We start from the raw sequence: 22,230 nt of genomic DNA, 5'->3' as shown, positions 1-22,230 counted from the left end.
TTTTCTTCGCATATTCTGTGTTCTGGGTATATTTTCTTCGCATATTCTGTGTTTGGGTATTACTTTGCAGGTTAAGAGCATAACAGGTATGCTGACACTACATTCACAACTTACAACGGACAACCTTATGACTCTAACATACAACTTGCGCTCTGTGCCCGCAATTCGCGGAGTTTTTACAACAATATTACTCAAAACTTGGGCTTTGAGCCCCAAAACATGATGTGGGGGATTCTATGCCCAATAGTCCCCCAACACAAACATTGTGACTCACCCTCCAGTCACTCTATTGGTGCGACGATCTTGGCACGGAGTCCCTCCAGTTGGTCCCGAACAGCCTGAATGTCGGCAGCGCACTGAGCTGTTGTCTGCTGAACCTGCTGTATTCTCTACTTCGTAGCTAAATTGTTTCCTTACATCTGTATCGGCATCTGCTGCATATGTTTATAGTCTCACGCATTTGTCTAGCTTCGTGGAGCGTGAAGACTGTGCTTTGGCCGGCTAGTCAGATAGCCGACCCACCTATGTAGGGCTTCAAGCGGGTGCCATTCACTTTGCTTGGGAAGGGTTCTCCATTTAATTTGATGAACTAGACCGTGCCTCGACCTGTGACTTCTTTAACCATGTATGGTCCCAGCTAATGCATTCTGAATTTTCCAGGAAATTTTTCAAACTTACTGTCATATAGTAGTACTAAGTCATTAACTTTGAATGTGCACAACTTAATATGGCGATCGTGCCAAGCTTTTTCCCATTTTTTTGAACCTGCTGATGAAAACCTACCAAGAATTGTTCCTCTTCAAGTTCTTACAGTTGCACGAGCCTCTCCTCCAGAGCTTTGCGACCCGTCATCCCTGTGAGTGCTGCTATTCACAGACTATGGATGATGTACTCCATCGGCATGACAACTTCTATGCCATAAACTAACCAGAAAGGTGTCTGTCACGTCAACTTCTTACACGTTGTCCTGTAAGCCCATAGTATGCCAGTTATGCGCAGGTCTCAATCATTTTGCTGCGTGTTGCACACTTTTGTCAGTGCAGCGTCTAGTATTTTGTTGAATGCCTCTACTATCCCATTATCTTGTGGGTGGTACAGTGTACTTTTCTGATGATACACCTAGAACTCTTCTGTGAGCGTGCTGATGGTTTCATTGAGGAAATGTGTTCCGTGATCACTCATTAAGCTTTTTGGACAGCCAAATTGGGTCAACATGTTTTCGAGCAAAAACTTCGCAGCCATAGCGGCCACGCAGTTTTTGACTTGTTGCGCTTCCGACCATCATGTCAGATACTTTGTCATAGTAATGATGTAGCATGCGCCCGTCTTTCCCTGAGGTTTGATTGGTCCCACAAAGTCGATTTCTCATTTTTCAAATGGCTGCAATGTCATTTGTGGATTTAACGACATCTCGTCCCTTTGCGAGGATTTTCCAATCCTTTGACATATATCGTAGGCCTTACAGTGCGATTTCAAATCTTGGTGTAGAGTTGGCAACCATAACCCTGCGCAAATAATCTTTTGTGTAGTTGCGCATCCTACATAGTGTCCTCCTGCAGCGCCCCCATGTGCTTCCATGAGGATCTGACTTTGTTCAAACTCAGGTATGTATCTTCACAATATCTCATCATTTCCAATTTTATATAGGTGCCCCACGATGACAGAAAAGTCTGCCGTGTGCACCACCAATTCCTTTTTCTGTTGGACTGAGTATTCCTTCAGCACAATCCCCGTTGTCAAAAAAAGGATTATATCTTCGAAGTGTCCATCCGTGACGCACATTGCAAAGAGTTGTACATCAAGTAGTCCCACCTTAAATTTGTTGGTTCCTCGCCCGTCTCAATTCACGACAAGTGATCTGGTCTTGCGTTCAGGTGTCTCAGCTTTACTACAACCTCAAAGTCATATTCTTGGAACAATAAGATTCATCTGCATATGCAACCCCCCAACACAAGCTTATTGACCAGGTATTTCAGCGTGGAATGGTTGGTATACATCTTAAATTTTCCTCTTAACAAATAGTGTCAGTATTTTTGGAGTACGTACACCATTGCTAACCCCTCACGCTTGGTGGTGGAATAGTTATTTTCTGCTTTGGACAATCTCCGACTTGCAATTGCGATCGGGTGATCCATGCCTTCCATGCTCTCCTGTGTGAGTACTACTCCCAGCGTAATACACGACACATCAACATGTACATGAAATTCGAAATCCCATTTTGGGAAGACCAGGATTGGAGCAGAGGCCAGTTTCCCCTTCAAGACATCCAAACTCTTCATGAAATCATCATTCTAGAAATATGCAACATCCTTTTTCAATAACTTTTCCATCGGCGCTGTTATTTAGGCATAAATTTTGATGAACTTCCCATAATATCCGGTGTGTCCCAAGGTAGCACATAGTTGTTTAACACTTTGTGGTGCTTCCAAATTTAGAATCATGACAATATTTGCAGGGTCCACCATCAGTCCTTGTTTGCAGACCACATGTCCCAGCAGGTTTCCAAAGGGAATGAGGAATGTGCACTTTTTAAGGTTCAACACGATCTGATGGTGGCAAAAAGTATCCAGCATCAAGCGTAAGCTTGCTACATGGTGCTTAACTAATCCAAAGATAGTCCAATCATCCAGATAGACCTCCAAGAACTTGTGGACGTATTCTTTGAACACAGCCACAACGATGCGCAAAAATATGGTTGGCACGTTCTTCAATCCAAATGACATAATGATGTATTGAAAGAAGCCCCATTCTATTTTGAAGGTCATTTTTCTCATGTCTTCTAGCTCGATCTTGATCTGATGGTACCCTAAGAGCCCATTCGTGAATGAGTATGTCTCCTGACTGCCAACATTCTCCAGTCTTCATCTGTGAACGATGTTGGGAATGGATCGTGTATACAGGCGTCATTCAGCTTCCTAATGTCCACGCATATTCTTATTTTGCCTTTCTGTTTTTTCTCTTGTACTACCATAGGACTCACCTAGTCATATTCTTCCACTGGCTCAATAATTTGGCTATGAGCATTTTTTCTAATTCTTCATGGACCTTTTCCTTATATTTCAGATTTAAGCGGTAAGGACGCTGCTTAACCGGCTTCGCGTTGGGTTTCAGGGTGATCTTCATCATCCCTAAGTCGCCAATGATCCATTTTAAGTTTGTAATTTTGAGCAGGAACAAGTCTTGGTATTTGCGGAGCAAGTCAGCGACCTTATCCACCATGGCATCATCCCAATAGTCCCCAAGCGTTGCATTCTTTGGCTCTGCCTCCGTTCCAATGTTTACCTACTTTTTTTTTAGCGGCGCGATGATGTCAAGGTCCTTAATCAATGGTCCGCGAACCTCGTGACAACCTTCTATTTCTGGAATGTTAATATTTCATGGGTCCTCATCATCCTCCTCAACATTTACATTGTAACACTCCAATGCGCAGCTCAGCTGTGTTTCCCATTCTGGCTGGAGCACTTCCATTGGCTCTTGGGGTATTTTGAAGATAACTTCTTTTACTGCTTGTAGCACATCATCAACTGTATCCCACCAACGATCTTCAAACGTGAATGTTAGCAAGAATCCTTCGTGCAAGATATCCCATTCGCTTATGCCATGGAAAAGCTCTATCTCAGTATACTAATTCATGGGTATCACATCCAAAGTATGACTAAACAAATGCACCCACTTTGGTTGTGGCTCTTGCCTGTAGACCTTGGTCCATTTAGCAAGGTGTGTATGTGGATCATCCCATCTGTCATACTTGTCTGCTAGCTACATCTATGGTTTCCCAAATCGTAGGTGCATCATCCTTCTACAGTCACGCCAATCCTCAAAACTTCTTTGATGCGTACCCCACCATCTTACAGGCGTAGCGTGCAACACCCATTTTAGAGCATTGAAGCACTGTTGTACTGGTACTTCGCTTTCAAATTTGTCCAGGAATTCATCCACCAATGTCAACCTATCATACCTAGGTAGATCCCTTGCCTTAGTTGCTACACAATGTAGTGACATTATCATCATGTTGCAATTGAGCGTGGTTACCTCGTGTAACTAGTTCTACCATCGTTCTACTTCTTCGTCTGAATCCAAAGTGCAGGAGCTGTCGCGCTCCCACGAAATCCTAGCATCTGTTGTTGGATTCACCCAATATTTCTCTCGCGCGATTATTTTGTAGATACAGTCGAGATCGTCATCACTATCATCGTCACACACCATTCTGTATAGTGTGCTCCTTTGGCCAGATCTAGCGGTACTACTACGCGTAGTGACTTTTTCTCAAAAATAATTTTGCACTTCTTCAGATTTATTACTCCGTTCATATCAGTGGCCTAGTCTATTCCCGGTAGCACGGGATAGGGATTGTTGTCATTGACAATCTATATCACTTCGACATCTACAAGCGCGCTCAAACCTTCAATGTCTACTGTTATCCCCTGCAATCTTCCCATCGGTAGGATATTTTGCTGATTCACCATTCTTAATTGAATAGGAGACCATTGCAATGCGGGCTTACCCATGCGCTCCCATGTCTACTTTGGTAGAATGTTTGTGTCTGATCCTAAATTCAGAATCACTTGATCAATTTCATACTCTCTGATTTTTGCAGTCAATCTCATCTCTCTTCCCGTTCATTTTGTGTGCTTCTTGATCTTCCAGACTACTTGCGGTTCTCCTGATCTGACGCACCTAGTGATGAGTTCTTGTAGTCCTTTCACAACCTTTCTATCACACAACAGTTTCATGCATGTCTGCAGAAAGGTAGTGAGCATTGAAGGATCCATCCTTGGTTCTAGTTGATCTTTACTATATGAAGTGGAGGCCTCCACGAAGCTCTTCTTAGCTTCCATGAATGTCTCCTTTGTGCATTTCAAATTGAACTCTGGTTCCTTCAAAGGAGCCTTGCAAACCTATGCACTTTCTTTTGGCTGCTTACATTTTTCATCCCCAGTTGTGATACCACTTTGAAGCACTATGTTTACATTTGGGTCTTCTTTGCACGGTTCAGACCTCATCATTTGTAGGTTCTGAGTCAGGGGAGGCTGGAGTATCCCTTTATCGTGCAACCTCGCTATTAGTGTAGGGTAGTTCTTCATCTCATGATCAAACTGGGTACAATATAAACATGATGCTCTCATTAGATTTGTACAATCGCAGGTGTAATTCCTTGGGCCTTTGCAATTGTAACAAATCAGCTGTCCATGACCCCTTCCTGGTCCCATTCCTCCTTGACCTCATCCGTGCCCTTGAAATCTAGCGTGCGCCATCCCTGTATTTGGATCGAGGGCTCATGTTTCGGTCTGTACTCTACAAGCAGGAGTCCAGTCCATCATCAAATCGTAGCTTCTACAGGTGCGCTCATCATGGCTACCAACCTGCAAAAATTGCAAAACAACTGTTGGGACGTCTCTGTATACTTCTGTAATAGGTGACAGTGATTTGTAGTGTGCTTCCCTCCTATTTGATGATCCGAATTGGATCCATGAAAATTATTAGAGTTCTATGACTGTATCAAATCAGGACAAACTTCAAAAACTTGTGAACAAAGAGCTATCAGGAAGACCTCTGGATAATGGCAGTTTGTAGCTAGCAAGGAACGACGAGGACCTCGGTCAAAGCGCACTAACCAAAGCCCATGGAGACAGTACAACACACAAACTAGCAGTTAGGAAGTCCAGATCGAAAAACAGAGGCCGTTTCTAATAATCACGCATCACTGGGCAAAACCCCTCGAAATGGAAAGGCCCTGAGCACTTGGTCACAAGGAAAAGCCAAAAACCATGGGAAAAGGACTAAAGCAAAAGGCCAGCCCCGTGCTCCAAAATCGACGGAATATCATAGGCATGTTGGGCGGTAAGTGGATTTGGCAAGAGAACAAGCGATTCCATACATTGCACGACGTGTGTCCAGCGGATGAGAGAGAAAACCGCCTCTCATCATGGGCTAACAGTCGAGCAAGTCAACCGCGTGATAAGAGCGAACACTGTAGGATCTAGGGGCTCCAGATTTGACGGCAGAGATTGTGCCCGATGAATGACTGGATCTGGAGGGAGAATTAAGTTGCGACGTATAAAATTCTGAAGTCCGATTTGATTGCTGAGTTGGTGGATGAATCATTACATAGCATAACTGAAATACCGAACTATTTGAGGAAGAGCTGGCACAGTTCGTGAGAGGACAAGTGGCCACTTCCCTGTGAGACGTTACGTAGTGGTGATGATGCAGAGGCAGGGAACTCCAAGCGAACAACAACAGATGATCTGAAGGGGTGGAAGAGGAAGCGAACAGTCATGAGACAAATTAGCTTTAAGCCATGAACAAACAGAGACAGAGAAGGAGAGCATGAAGCAAGAGCGAAGCAAGCACTATAAGAAAGAAGAAGATAGTGAGACAGAGAAACAGAACAGAGATTAAGCAAGAAGTAGAAAATAGAGAGCTGAGATAACCTGCAGAGCAAGGTACCATCGAGTAGACAAAAGGCTTGAGAGGTTCGAGCAATCCCCGAGAGGATATCTGTCGGGAACTGGGTACCAAATTGGACTCATCCCACTCAAGACCAGTTGAGGTCGAGACTTAGTAAGGAAGAGTCTATGCACTCTAGTGGCTTTGGGAATCCAAGAACCACCCTGCTAAGCATCATTTGTTTTAGGAGACTCAAATTGAGCTCCTTGTTGTAAAAAATCTACTTTAAAGACACAATAATAAAAGGCCACCACTGAAAGCTGGACCGGAGACGTAGCCCAAGAGGATTGGGTGAACTCCTTGTTAACTTGTTATGTTATTGTATTTGCTTATTGTGTTTCTCTTACTGTTTTCCATTTCCCAGTGTCTGTGTATTTTGAAATCTGATCAATCTATTGCCTAAGATAACATAGACACACACTAGTACATGAGTCTGTAATACCTTCATTCATTAATTAATTAACTGAGATCACTCACAAGTGATTTTCAGATCAAGTGGTATCAAAGCTCAAGGTTGTTAAGGTTAGACAAGCTTGAGTTGGGCTTAGCTATTGAATGCTAACTAGATTAAAGCTCAAATTAGGAGAAGGAGAGTTGGTCGAAACTAATCTTGAAATTGGGAGATTCTATCCTCAGAAGACAATGTTAGAGGAAGGTTCTATGGGGCTAGACCCTCAATTCATAGGTAGTTTCCTAGACATAAAGCCCATGGTAGAGGAAATGTATAGGGACTTTAGAAAACACAAAGATGAAGATTCATCAGGCTCCAAACAAGATAAAGGAGAAGATGAGTCTCACTTCCATGACCACTCAAAAGGCAAGGGGAAAGAAGAAATCTTTCTCACACCTCCTAATAGCCCTGAACATAAAAATGAAGCATCTTTGATTAAACTAGATGTTAAATTTGATTTACCTATATATGATGGAGAGTTGAATGCAAAAAGGTTGGACAATTGGATTAGAAAAATTGATGTTTATTGTAGAGTGCAAAATATCGATTTAGACAAGAGAAAGATTCAGCTGGAAAGCCTACGCCTTGGAGGCACTACCTTAGTTTGGTGGGAAGGCAGGACCCAAGCTGATACGAAAAGACATGGTAAGACTATCTCTGTCTGGAGGGAATTTGTTTCTGCAATCAAAAAGCAGTTTTATCCATTGGCCTACATGCAGCAAGCCATGATGAGTTGGCAAACTCTTCAACATTTGAAAGGGAAAAGTGTACAGGGATACACTCAAGAATTTAGAATGAGAGCATTGATTCTAGGAATCTCATTAGACTCACCTGAGACTTTGTTGAAGTACATTGGTGGTCTACACAGCTACATGAGGCACACTATCCTCATGTTTAATCCCACTAGTATAGATGAGGTATCTGTTCAAGCTACTCATCTAGAAGGTACAGGAAAGAATGGAAGTCCAGAAGTTGGGGGATCATCCAAACCTACTGCAAGCAAGAATAAGGAGAAAAGAAAGCATAAATGGAAAGCAAGGAAGGCTAACACTGCATAGAAAAGCAAGGCTTCATGCACTCACTGTAAAAAGGATGGGCATGATGATGAGCATTGTTGGATTTTCATCCAGAGCTGAGACCTAAGAAGTTCGAGGACAAGAAGAAGAAGGCTGCTGTAGCTATTCAAAAATATTTGGGGTCAGAATCAGGAGCTAAAAAAACTATTGTAGCCACAGGTATAAGAGGTAAAAATTCTGAAGAATCTACTAGTAATTCTGCACAATCTACTATTGATGAAGAAAATGAGAGAAAAAGACATGAGCTTTTCCATAGTCGAGTTATTTCCAAACATCAAAAGATTGATACTTTTTTTGATAGTGGCTCACAAGTAAATTTAATTTCTAAAGCAATTGTAAAGAAATTGTGATTAGTGACTACACCTCACAAGAAACCATACCCATTACGATGGTTGAATGATAAAGCACAACTACAAGTGACTAGATAATGCAAACTCAAGTTTTCTTTTGGGTGAGCATTTGTAGATGAGGTTGAGTTAGACATAATTCCTTTGGATATATGTGGAATTGTTTTAGGAAGTCCTTACTTGTATGACAAAAAAACTATTTTCTATAGAGCCGAGAACAAGCATCTACTTGTTAAAGATGGAATTGAATACCTTGTAAGAGCTCATAAGCTCAAGAACATTTATATTCTCATAAACTCAGGGCAGATGAAACGAATGATAAATTCATGCAAACAATTCTTACTAATGATTGTAAAGGAAAAGAAACCTGATAAAACCAATGTATTTGAGGGATGTAATGCTAAACAACAAGATAATTTAGAAAAGGTTGTTTCAGAGTATGATATCTTGTTTCAAGAACCTAAAGGTCTGCCACCCAAAAAGGAAATAGTGAATGATATTATTTTATAGCAATATACTCCACTGCCTAGCATTGGAATGTACAGGTTGTCCACTTTAGAGAACGCAGAAATCAAGAGGGAGGTACAGGAGTTGCTCGAGAAGGGGTTCATCAGACCTAGCACATCATCATGTGGGTCACCAATCGTTTTGGTGAGAAAAGATGGCTCGTGGAGAATGTGCATTGATTACCGAGCACTGAATAAGATAACAATCAAAAATCATTATCCCATTCGTCACATCGATGATCTTTTAGATAAATTGAAAGAAGTTGTTTATTTTTCCAAGCTGGACTTGCATAGTGGATACTATCAGGTCAGAGTTGCAGAACAAGATGCATGGAAGATTGCTTTCAAAACAAAGCAGGGATTGTATGAGTGGCTGGTTATGCCTTTTTTCTTAACTAATGCTCCTGGTACTTTCATGAGATTAATGAATGATGTACTTAGACATTTTCTTGATGATTTTGTTATTGTGTATCTGGATGACATTCTGATATTTAGCAAAATGTGGGAAGAACACTTAAAGCATGTTAAGTAGACACTAGATGTATTGAAAAGGGAAAATTTTTATGTTAAACTCTCAAAATGTGAACCTGGTAAAAGATATTTGAATTATTTGGGTCATATAGTAGGGGGTGGTGAATTGAAGATAGATCCCTCTAAGGTGGCAGTCATTGTGAATTGGCCTAAACCCAAATCTGTTACAGAAGTTAGAAGCTTCTTAGGAGCAACACAATATTGGAGGAAGTTCATTTCTAACATTTCCTTAATTTCAGCTCCCTTACATTCTTTAACAGGATTGAACAAGGTGTTTCAGTGGGGAGGCAAACAACAGAAAACCTTCGACACCTTGAAAGAAAAGATTAGTACAGCACCTGTACTAGCACTGCTTGATCTTCAAAGACCATTTGAGATCCAAATAGATGCCAGTGACTATGCCATGGGAGCAGTGTTGACACAACATGGTAAACCCATATGTTATCATTCTGAGACATTTAATTCTGTAGTAGTTAACTATCCTACATATGATAAAGAATTGTATGCATTAGTACAGAGTGTGAAAAAGTGGAAACATTACTTAATGGGCAAAGAGATAGTAATACATACTAATCATCAACCACTTCAATATCTACACTACCAAACTCAGTTGCAGCAATGAAGACACTATAGATTGATGGGTTTTCTACAACAGTTTCATTTAGTCATCAGATATAAAAAGGGCATACATAACAAAGTTGCAGATATGTTATCTAGACCCATTATAAATGCATCTACTATACTTAAGCATAATTCTGGGTTACATGAGAGTTACATTGAACAATATGCTCAAGATATAGACTTTAAAGATGTATATGCAACTTTCAGTCAAGGAAAACGAGAAGAAGAATTGGACTATCATGTAAATGACCGAATCTTATATTATTGTGGGAAGTTATGCATTCCACAAACTGAAAGAGTAAAGATAATTCGAGAAGCACACACTTCCCTAATATTAGGTCACTTTGGGGTAAGTAAAACAGTTGCACACCTGCAAATATTTTGTTATTGGCCAAAAATGAACGAGATAGTTTCTAGATATGTAAGAGGGTGTACTATGTGTGCAAAAAGTAATCCCAACAATAGAAAACTAGGCTTGTACACTCCATTACTAGTTCCTTCTCATCCTTGGGAAAGTGTTTCCATGGAATTTATTGGAGGACTGCCTAAATCTAGGAAAGGTCATGATTATCTGTATGTTATTGTGGATAGGTTTAGCAAAATGTGTATTTTGATACCTTGTAATAAACAGATTACAGCTGAAAAAACTGCAAAACTATTCTTTCAACATGTATGGGTTCATTTTGGATTACCCACTCCCATTATATCTGATCGAGACACCCGATTTGTGGGGAAGTTTTGTTCAAGTCTGTGGGAACTGATGGACACCAAACTGAAGAAAAGCACAACTTTTCATCCACAAACTGATGGCCAGACAAAAGTAGTTAACAGGATAGTGATCTAGTTACTCAGGGGATATTGCAGCAAGCATCCTAAGCTTTGGGATGAACATTTATGTTATGTGCAGCATGCTTACAACAGAGCAAAACATTCTTCTACATAGAGATCTCCTTTTGAGACCTGTTTTGGTTTCACCCCAAGGTCTCCTTTGGATTTTGTCTTTGGTAAAGACACCACAGTTGAGGGACACAGTGATGTGGACAGGGAAACTAGGTTCATTGAACAGATCTAAGAGATCCACCAGGCAGTACAGGAATAACTGGAAAAGAGCCAAGCCAAATACAAGGCAAGGCATGACAAGAATCGGATGGAGCATAGTTTCCAAGTTGGTGACCAAGCCTAGCTGTATATCAATAAGGATAGGATGCAAGGTGAAGGTAAAAAGCTAAAGCCTATCAGGTATGGACCCTTCCAGATACTTGAGAAGATTGGTGAGAATGATTTTCGCCTTGATCTACCAGCTTACATGCACATCTACTCAGTCGTAAATGCAGATTTCTTGAGATTATTTGAACCTTCACTAATTGAAGATCCCAAAGAGCAGAGTCAATTGCCTTCTATTGATGACCTGTTACCTGAATATCTTAATGAATTGCAGGAAGACACAGTTCTGGACAGGAAGGTGAGGATGACGTGCAGGGGAGATGTTGAGTACCTCAGAGTTGGGCTCAAGGGTTCAAAGCCAAGCAGTGCAAAGTGGATAGAGATTGGACAAGTGAGACAATTGTACCCTCACTTAGTTGATGCTTGAAAACCAACTTTTGGTGGTCCAAAAGCTTTTTCAGTGGGAAGGCCGTGATCCGAATTGGATCCATGAAAATTATTAGAGTTCTATGACTGTATCAAATCAGGACAGACTTAAAAAACTTGTGAACAAAGAGCTATCAGGAAGACCTATGGACAATGGCAGTTTTTAGCTAGCAAGGAACAACGAGGACCTCGATCAAAGCATGCTGACCGAGGCCCATGGAGACAGTGCAGGACACAAATTAGCAGTTAGGAAGTCTGGATCAGAAAACAAAGGCTATTTCTGATAATCTCACATCGCTAGGAAAAAGCCCTCGAAATGGAAAGGCCTCGAGCGATCGGTCACAAGGAAAAGCTGAAAACTGTGGGAAAAGTGCTAAAGCAAAAGGTGGGCCCCGCGCTCTAAAACCGGTGGAATATCAGAGGCATACTAGGCGGTAAGAAGATTTAGCAAGAGAACGAGTGATTCCATACATTTCACAATGCGTGTCCAATAGATGAGAGAGAAAAATGTCTCTCATCGCGAGCTAACAGTCGAGAAAGTCAACTGCGCGATCAGAGAGAACACCGTAGGATTTGGGGGCTCCAGATCTGACGGTAGAGATTGCGCTCGATGAATGACCGGATCTGGAGGGAGAATTAAGTTGTAGCATATAAAAGTCTGAAGTCTGATTTGACCGTTGAGTTGGTGGATGAATCATTACACAGTGTAACTAAAATACTGAACTGTTTGAGGAAGAGTTGGTGCAATTCGTAAGAGGACAAGTGGCCACTTCCCTGCAAGACGTTACATAGTTGCGATGACGCAAAGGCAGGGAACTCCAAGTGAACATCAGCAGATGATTCGAAGGGGTGGAAGAGGAAGTGAACAATCATGAGACAAATTGGCTTTAAGCCATGAATAGATGGAGATAGAGAAGGAGAGTGCAAAGCGAGCACTGTAAGAAAGAAGGAGACAATGAGACAAAGAGAAAGAACAAAGAATAAGCAAGAAGTAGAAAATAGAGATTCGAGCTAACCTACAGAGCAAGGTAGCATTGAGCAGACATAAGGCTTGAGAGGTTCAAGAAATCCCTGAGAGTATATCAGTCGGGAATTGGGTACCAAGTTGGACTCGTCCCATTCAAGACCAGTTGAGGTTGAGACTTAGTAAGGAAGAGTCTGAGCACTCTAATGGCTTGGGGAATCCAAGAACCACCCCGCTAAGCATTATCTGTTTCAGGAGACTCAAATTGACCTCCTCATTGTAAAAAATCTGCTTTAAAGACATAATAAGAAAAGGCCACCATTGAAAGCTAGACCGGAGATGTAGCCCAGGAGGATTGGGTGAACTCCTTGTTAACTTGTTGTGTTCTTGTATTTTCTTACTGTGTTTCTCTTACTGTTTTCCATTTCCTAGTGTCTATGTATTTTGCAATTAGATCAATCCATGTCCTAAGATGACATAGACACACACCATCACATGAGTCTGTAATACCTTCATTCATTAATTAATTAACTGAGATCACTCACGAGTGATTTTCAGATCATTTGACAAATCGCACATCATAATGCAGGCGCCGCACTCAGTGATGCTTGTGCCTCTGGTCTTAATGGCATAGGCCCTCCTCCTACCAAGTGGTCTACAAAGAATAGACAATGGTCCTTGTCATGCCCCTGGCCTTTACATCTTATGTACCACACCTCCTCGCGTACCTCTGGGCGAGTTGTCCTGTCCTGTTTTAAGCTCTACATTTCCAAGCATAAATTCTGCCATTGCACATGGATTTGTTGGACTCCCAAGATCAGATATTGTATTGGGGTCTCATACAGCCTCATGGCTATTTCCAAGGCTTCGTGCTGAGTAGATAGCTTTTGCTATGATAATGCGGTCCTTAGATGTGGCGTTAGTGATGCCACAAACCATGTGCGATGTTGTCCATCTGTCAAAGTCATGTTGGCTTCGCGAATCATACTTTTTAGTCTCTGATCAACTTTATTCGTGGTGTTGTCCATCTGTCAAAGTCATGTTGGCTTCACGAATCATACTTTTTAGTCTCTGATCTAACTCCCAAGGGGTCTCTCTTGGAAGCATCACAATTTCCTTAAACCCGATAATCGACTGTGTTTCTGATTTTGGCCTGCTAAATTCCTTATTTAGCATGGTCTAGATATCTGCGATCCTTGTGTTTGGATGGTCATTAGAATGCTTAATGTACCATGTCAACACATGATCCTGCAACATGCTAACCAGTGTTGCCTTCTTGATATTATCATCCATGACTCCTTGCGCTTCCCATACAACTTTTACCACAAACCAAAATGGTCGGATACTTGTTTCCTACTCCTCTGAATACCGGCAACTTTATTGCACTCACCATATTAAACTATGGTGGTGGCGGAGGTGGTGTGGGTGAAGTTGGAGGTGAAGATGGTGAAACCAGTGGTGGTGTAGGTGGGGGTGGTATGCATGGAATTCGCTGTCTTATCAGACTGATCGTGCTCCTCGTCGAAACACTCGTAAGCTCCTCCTCACTCTCCCGTGGAGTTGAAATTAAGGGACTAGTTTCTAATCCTTCCCTACTTCCGTTTCTATAGGTCCTCCCACTTCGCATTGCCCCAAACATTAATTTATTCACATAACCCGCTTTTCACACAGTATAATTTTAATCCAAGTGTTCAAAGATTTAATGTACTTACCTTGCGGTCTTTTGAGGAAGCATTGTTCCGCCTCGCTCTAATTGACTATCATGTCTACCACAAATTCGGTGATAAATCCTCCTATAATTCGATCGAGCCAGTGGTCCATAGTGTGTGCGAGCTTCTCTTCCAATGCTTCTAGTTTGTGTACCAATTCTGGAGTCTACACAATTGGTTTTTCGAGCCTACACCTTCCCTAACTATCTGCCAGCTTCGCGTTCCAGTCATACAACTTAGAGGGGAAGGACACAAAGAAAATTTCATGGATTTCCATATATAAGTAGTGTTCCACCCACCGTTCCTTTGATACTCACGGATTCCTATTTTCCTACACCGCGAACGTTCGAATTTTTCTGTCCAACCATCCTTCAATTTTCTTCTTGGCTGGATTCTAGTGACACAACATCAGACATCCCTTATGCAGATCTCAGTCTTGGAAACAGAACCATCTATTTTCTTGTTGGGGATTGACCCAGGTTCAAACATGTTTTAGCCAAACCAATACTGGTACTACTAGCCCTTTCGAAAACAGTTCGCGGATCGCAAACTGAGGTCTCACTCGAAGTAGTTTGGGAGGTTGCTAGAACTAGGTTTCCACACCCTAGAGATGTCTAATTATTTTCGGTGGTCCGTGGTTTGACCCTGTGTGCACGTCAATATGTGCACTTATCATTACCTCGCAGCCTGTGATGCTGCCTTCGCACAACCCTACTCGGGGCTCAATTCACGTTGTTACCCAATCCCTTACTATTAGCCTGATGTTAGCTGATCACTTAGCTTCTCGGTCTATGTTTAATTATGCTTAACAGTGCTTTATTCATACAAGTGTGTGCGATAAATAAAACAATATAATTGCAAAATATATTAACCACATAATAACTCAAAATATATGCACAAGATTTGGAATTAAAATTCTCTTTATTATTCTTCTTCCTCTGTTACAGACTTGACTCCACCCTGCACACTCAGCTGTAGGGGTCTGCGCACTCAGCTGCAGAATCTACTAGGCCTTTGTGCACTCAGCTGTAGAGCTTCTTCCTACTACTATGACCTAATACTCTTAGACTCTTCTTCTATTCTTTGATATCTCATTCTATTCATTCGGTTCTATCTCCATTCCTTTTCTCCTTTCTACAACTTAGAGTGAGACTCTATTTAGACAATCTCATGGTCTGAGGACCATGGGTAGGCCGACACTACATTTACAACTTAGGGCGGACAACCCTATGACTCTAACATACAATTTGTGCTCCACGCCTGCAATTCGCGAAGTCTTTACAACAATATTACTCAAAACTTGGGCTTTGAGCCCCAAAACATGCTGTGGGGGGATTTTATGCCCAACAATAAACATATATGTTATGGAGATGGGTTCACCTAAGCACAAACACCCATCATACACCAATTCAAGAAACTGGCACACACAAGAAATATTGATAATTGATTAGTGGAAGTGTGGCACACACAACATATGCAACAATTCGCCCTGCTCAACGTGTTTTACCCATTTCTTCGGTTCCAACCTTGTGACCCCAGTCCATTCATAGTAAATCTTGGTCATGTATTTATTAGTGGCCAAAGGAGGAAATATCTCATGGTCAGCCCAATCCTCCAGCTTTAACACTAGGATATGCATTAAGAGCGCGCCTTCAAAAACTACTTCTTGTGGTAACAATGGCATAGAGACCATGAATTCCTGAATCTGGGTCCTTGGTTACCTTAACTTTCCCTTTTCATGGAGGGATATGTGCTGAGAGCCTAGTGAGAGGCTCACCCTCATCAACATCCAAATCCTCCACTCCATCGCGGAGTTCTTCTGCGTCCAAATCCATGGGTTCCTCTGGCTACTTTTCCTTGTTCTTTCTTTCTTTTTGCCGACCCTCTGTAGGGTTCTTCCTCAGTGACTACCTCATCAGTACATATTGTGGTTTCTTCTGCTTCTCCTCAGCAACCGATTGCTTCAGGCTATGTGACCGCAGTGTCGTAGGCACAGAGGGCGTGGCTTCCATTGATGAAATTTTAGGGGATTCCACTTGAGAGACAATGACTTCGGAACTTACTAGCTCAAACATTTGTTCAAGGATAATCTTTTGGTTCCACTCTGGTAGTCTCGCAAATGCCAGACTGGAAACTAAATCCTCCCAAACTTGTTGATTCATATAGCGGGAACAAGAGGGATTATACCAATATTTTAGAAAGCAAAGTGTTCTTCGAGAGACCAACATGCCATATTTATAGGCTATTTTGAACTCAAATCCAACCGTTCCCTCCATTTTCTAGTCATAAATTCATCTTTGGCAGTATATCTCCAAATATTTTCGCCATACATTTTTCCTACCCACTCCTACTAATTATATTTTTACAATCCAATCATGAACATTGACTTTAACAACTACTTTTGGACTCACTACAAGGCACCACCCCATGTGGGGTAGCTCGTCCATCACAACTTCATCTATCACAACTTCTTCTGTCGTACCACTTATGTTCATTGTGCAACATCCTTACTGCATTTTCCACTTCTTCAGGTAGTGTAGTTTATAGTCCCACTCTCCCTTGCAACTTTTTGGAGCGCTAAGACCATCCTACTACCATATAGTCATTGCGTAGGGGTAGGATCCTCTATATACAACTTCAGTCGATTTCCATTCACCTTTCATAGGAACAATTCATCATTCGGCTTCACGAGATGAACTGCACCACCATCCTTGATTTCCTTGTCTACATAGCATCCCAATCAGTGCATTTTAAATTTACTCGAGAACTTTGAGAACTTACTATCATAGAGAATAACAAAATCGTTCACCTTGAAAATGTGCAGCTTCATATGCCTATCATGCTAGGCCTTCTCACATTCCTTTTGTACTTGTTAGTGAAATCCTGCAAGAAACCGGTCTTCTTCCAACTCCATCAGCTACATGAGCTGTTCCTCCAAGGTCTGATGATCCAACATCTCTGTCAAAACCGCAATGCTTAGGCCTGGAAAAATGTATTCCATGGGCATCATCGCTTTGATCCCATAGACCAAAATAAACAGGGTTTGGCCTGTCAACTTCTTGCATGTTTTCCTATATGCCCACAGACTACTGGTATGTGCACATCCCAATCATTCCTCTTCACTTTATAGACCTTTGTCAACACATTCTCCAAAATCTTATTGAACACTTCCATCGTACCATTGGCTTGGGGATGATAGGGCTTACTCTTTTGATGGTACACCTAAAATTCTTCCAGTATCGTGTTGATTGTTTCATTCAGGAAATGCATACCCCTATCACTCTTATATATCTTAGGGCACCCAAACCACATTAAGACATATTCAAACAAGAACTTCGTAGCCATAGCAGCAATACAATCCTTCACTGGATGTGCTTCCACCCATCTGGTCAAGTACTCTATCATAGTAATAATGTATTGCACGCCTGTCTTCCATCCTGGTGTTTGTATGGGACCTACAAAGTCAATTTCCCATTTCTCGAATACTTGTAATGAATCCTGAGGGTTTAAAGAAAGTTCATTTCTTTGCGAAGGATTGTCTATCCTTTGGCAAGCATCACATGATTTAGAACACGCCTTAGCATTTTTATGCACTATCGGCCACCATAACCCTGTGCACAGAATATTCTGTGCAATCAATCTACCTTCATAGTGTCCTCCTACCATGTCTCCATGTGCTTTGGCGAGGATACTAGCGCGCTAAAACTTCGGAACATATCGGTGCAATATTTCATCTATTCCCATCTTATATAAATGTGCCACTATAACCTAAAAATCACCAGCGTGGACCATCAGTTCTTTCTTCCGCTGAGTAGAATACGCTTCTGAAGTTGTTCCAGTAGACAGAAACTGAATTATATATGCAAAATGATCATCCGCAACGTGCACAATAAAGAGTTGCACATACAAAAATCCTTCGTCCAAATTGGTTGGTTCCTCACCTGTCTCAATCCTGGATTAATGATTTGGTCCCGCATTCAATCGCTTAGGCTTCACAATTACTTCAAAATCATATTATTGAAACAACAGAAAAAACCTACTGATTCCCCCCCCGCCCCCCCAACATAGGCTTGTTGACTAGGTACTTGAGAGAAGAGTGATCTGTGTACATTTTGAAGTGTGCACCCAACAAATAATGCAGAAAATTAGGTAGCATGTAGACCATCGCTAACCCTTCGTGCTCTGTAGTGGAGTAATTCTTTTCAACCTTCCAATATTTCCTAATGGAAAATTATATTGGGTGATCAATATCACCTTCACCAGGCTGGGTCAATACCATACCCAATGCAATACATGAGGCATCTACATGCACATGGAACTCATTCTTCCAATCTGGAAATACCAAGATGGGTTTAGTCATCATCTTGTCCTTTAACACATCCATGCTCTATTGACGCTCCTCATCTCAACAAAAAGTGGCATCCTTCTTTAAGAGTTTCTCCATCGGCGCAATTATCTGGGCATAAGATTTGATAAACTTCCTATAATAGTTTGTGTGGCCCAATGTTGCGCGCAATTGCTTAACGTTATTGGGGACTTCTAAATTCACAATCACTGCAATCTCCACAGGGTCCACCATCAATCCCTACTTTCATACTATATGGCCTAGCAAAATTTCAAAAGGCACATAGAATATACATTTCTTCAAGTTCAACGCGATCTAGTACCTGCGAGATGATCCAACATGAGGTGTAGACTTGCAACATGGAGCTTCACCAATCTGAACACAATCCAGTCATCAAAATGAACCTCCAAGAATTTATGAATAAACTCCTTAAACACCGTGATTACTACCCTAAAGAATATTGCAAGTGCATTCTTCAGCCCAAATGGCATCACTGTATACTAAAAGTAACCCCACTCGGTCGTGAAGGTTGTATTGTTGCGATCCACTGGTGTGATCTTAATTTGATGGTATCCTAAGAACACATTAGTGAAGGAATAAGCCTCATGTCCTCTAACATTCTCTAACACTTTATCTATATATGGTGTTGGAAATGGATCATGCACACATGCATCGTTCAACATCCAAGATCTACACATATCCTAATTTCACTCTGCTGTTTCTTTTCCTGGACAACCATTGGGCTCACCCAATCAGATTTTTCTACTAGTTCAATAATTCTGGTCTCCAACATCTTATCAAGCTCTTTGCACACCTTTTCTTTATTCTTCAAATTGAGTCGATAAGGTCTCTTCTTGATGAGCTTTGCATCAGGTTTCAAAGTAATTTTCATTACACCTAGATCTCCCACGATACTTTTCAGATATGAGAACTTTGTTGGGAATAGATCCTGGTATTTGTGCAGTAGTTCATCCACCTTATCAACTATATCTTCATCCCAATAGTCTCATATCTTCATGAACTTAGGCTCTGCATGAAATCCAATATTTACTTGCCAGGTTTTCAGAGGTTTAGTTACATCAGGGTTCTCTGTTTGAGGTCCCTCAACTTCGCGCCGTCCCTCTAATTCAGGAATGTTAACATTTTATGGATCTTCTTCTTCCTCCTCAGAAGTAACATTATAACATTCTAGTGCATGGCACAACTATGTACTCTAATCTGGTTGAGTCCATTCTACTGGTTCCTTATGTTTCTTGAAGATAGCGGCTTTTATCTCCTGAAGCGCTTCATCAATGCATTCAAACCCATCCTCAAAATTGAATATCAGTAAAAAAAAATCTCTTAATATGTACCATTCAACCATCCCATGGCGAATATCTGTTTCCAAATACAGGTTCATTGGGATTGTACCTAAGGTATGACAAAATATGTGCACCCATTATGTTTGTGGATTTGTTCCCAAGATTTAGTCCACCACACCAAATGCTCACGAGGATCATCCTTCCCACCGTACTTCTCAGTCATCATAGTATTAGCATACCTGAACCTTAATCTCATCATCCTTCTATATTCCTTCCAACCAACGAAGTTCTCCTTGTGCGTACCCCACCAACGGGCAGGTGTAGCGTGTAGTGCCAATTCAAGCTCTTGGAAGCGATGTTATTCAGGTACTTCCCTTTCAAACTCATCCATAAATAGATAAATATCAGTCAAACCATCATAATGGGGAATATTTCTTACCTCAGTTGAGACGCACTGCAGTGATTTGGCAATCATATTGCACCAGAGTGTAGATACTTCGTGCAACCGATTCTGCCAGTGTTCGAGCTCTTCATTCAAGTATGAGTTACAGGAACTATCCCTGTCCCACACAATTCATCAATCGCCCATAGGATTGATCCAATCTTTGTGTCGTGCTATGATTTTGTATATCTGATCCAGATCATCATCATACTCCATAAAGTCGTGAATAGGTTTAGTATAGTGTGCTCCTTCAGTAGGGTCTAGCGACACTATAACCCTGAGTGCCTTCCTTTCAAAATTCATCTTCCACTTCTTCAAGTTGATTACTGTGTCCATATGAAAAGCCCAATAAATTCCTAGTAGAAAAAGATACAATTTCCTATCATCTACTATTTCTATTACTTCAAAATATGCCAAAGCACTTGCACCTTCAATATTTATCATCACACCATATAAGCACCCCATCAGAATAATCTTTTGCTGATTGGCCATGCATAGCTGTATAGGAGACCATTGTGGTGCAGGTCTCCCCATCCTTTCCTATGTTTGTTTAGGAAACACATTTTCATCTGACCCTAGATCCAAGGTGACTTGGTCCATTTCATACTCTCCTATCTGCATGGTCAACCTCATCTCATGCCTTGTCTGCTTCTTATGCTTACCTAGATTCCCTACGTCATGCTATTCTGAAGGAATCTTAATCTTACCTGCACAGTTGTCTATTAGCTCTTGGAGTCCTTCTACTATCTTCTTATCACGCAAAAAATTCATACAGCTCTTTAGAAAAGTGGCTAACTGTGAAGGATCTACCTCTTGCGTCATGCTATTTTCTGAAAGTTTCTCTTGACTTCTTGAGGTGGAGGCCTCAGTGAAGCTATTCTTTGCTTCCATGAAGGTCTCTTTAGCTTTATTAAGGTCAAAGTCTACTTCTTTCTCGACAGCCTTACACACCTAACCTTCAGCCTCAGGCTACTTTCCCTTGTCTTCCCCCATGGCCATACCACCTCTTGTCACTATATTTACACTATAAGCTTCTTCGTAAGGCTCCGCCCTCATCATCTGGATGTTCTGTGTAGGATGCTACGTTTGCATCTCCTTTTCTTGCATATTTTCTATAAGGATCGGGTAATATTATATCACATGGTTGAACTGTATGTAGTATTGACATGATGGATGTGTGGGGTTTTGTCAGTCTCACGCAAAGTGTCGTGCTTCGCCACATTTATAGAAAATAATCTGGCCATGACCCCTACCATCTCTTCCCTCTCTTCCTCTTCCACAATTTTGAAATCCTCCACAAGTTGCACCCATGCCCTATTCTTGAGGCCGATTTTCTACCTGCATTCAGTAGGTAGGGGTCCTATCCATCATTAGTTCATAAATTCGACAATGACATTCATCATGACTGACAGACTTGTAGAAGTTGCAAAACAACCACTGGGGGGCTGTAAAAACTCCTATAGTAAATGGAAATTATCTGTTGCATGCTATCCAGTAACCTAACATATAGTGCACCATGGCGCAGCTCTTGCACTCGACCCAGTGGTATTTGTTACCTTCAGGGGCATAGGTGATCAAGTGCTCAAGTTTATGCTCAAAATCAAATTATCAGAAGTTTTTCAAACTTAGCTTCAGATTGAAGAGATTGTCATTCTGAATTCAACGGTGTAAACGACACTCAAATCCAAGCTCATATGCAGAAGTTAGGGCAAGTCAAAGTTCAGGTTTGACTTGGACACATGTCAGGATTGGATGACATGGAAAAGGTCCCAGCAAATAGGGAAGCACCAAGTGGAAGGTTTCCATTGGGTCCCGCATGTCGCATATTGGGGAAAAACGGAGGATGCATGTTAAGAATTGGCCCCGACGCAGACAGGTTGTGATGCAATATTATCGC

Source organism: Pinus tabuliformis, chromosome 1_2 (assembly GCF_031772625.1).
Source record: "Pinus tabuliformis cultivar Carrire ecotype Pingquan chromosome 1_2, CPIR1, whole genome shotgun sequence".
NCBI lineage: Eukaryota > Viridiplantae > Streptophyta > Pinopsida > Pinales > Pinaceae > Pinus > Pinus tabuliformis.
This window is presented reverse-complemented; position numbering follows the sequence as displayed.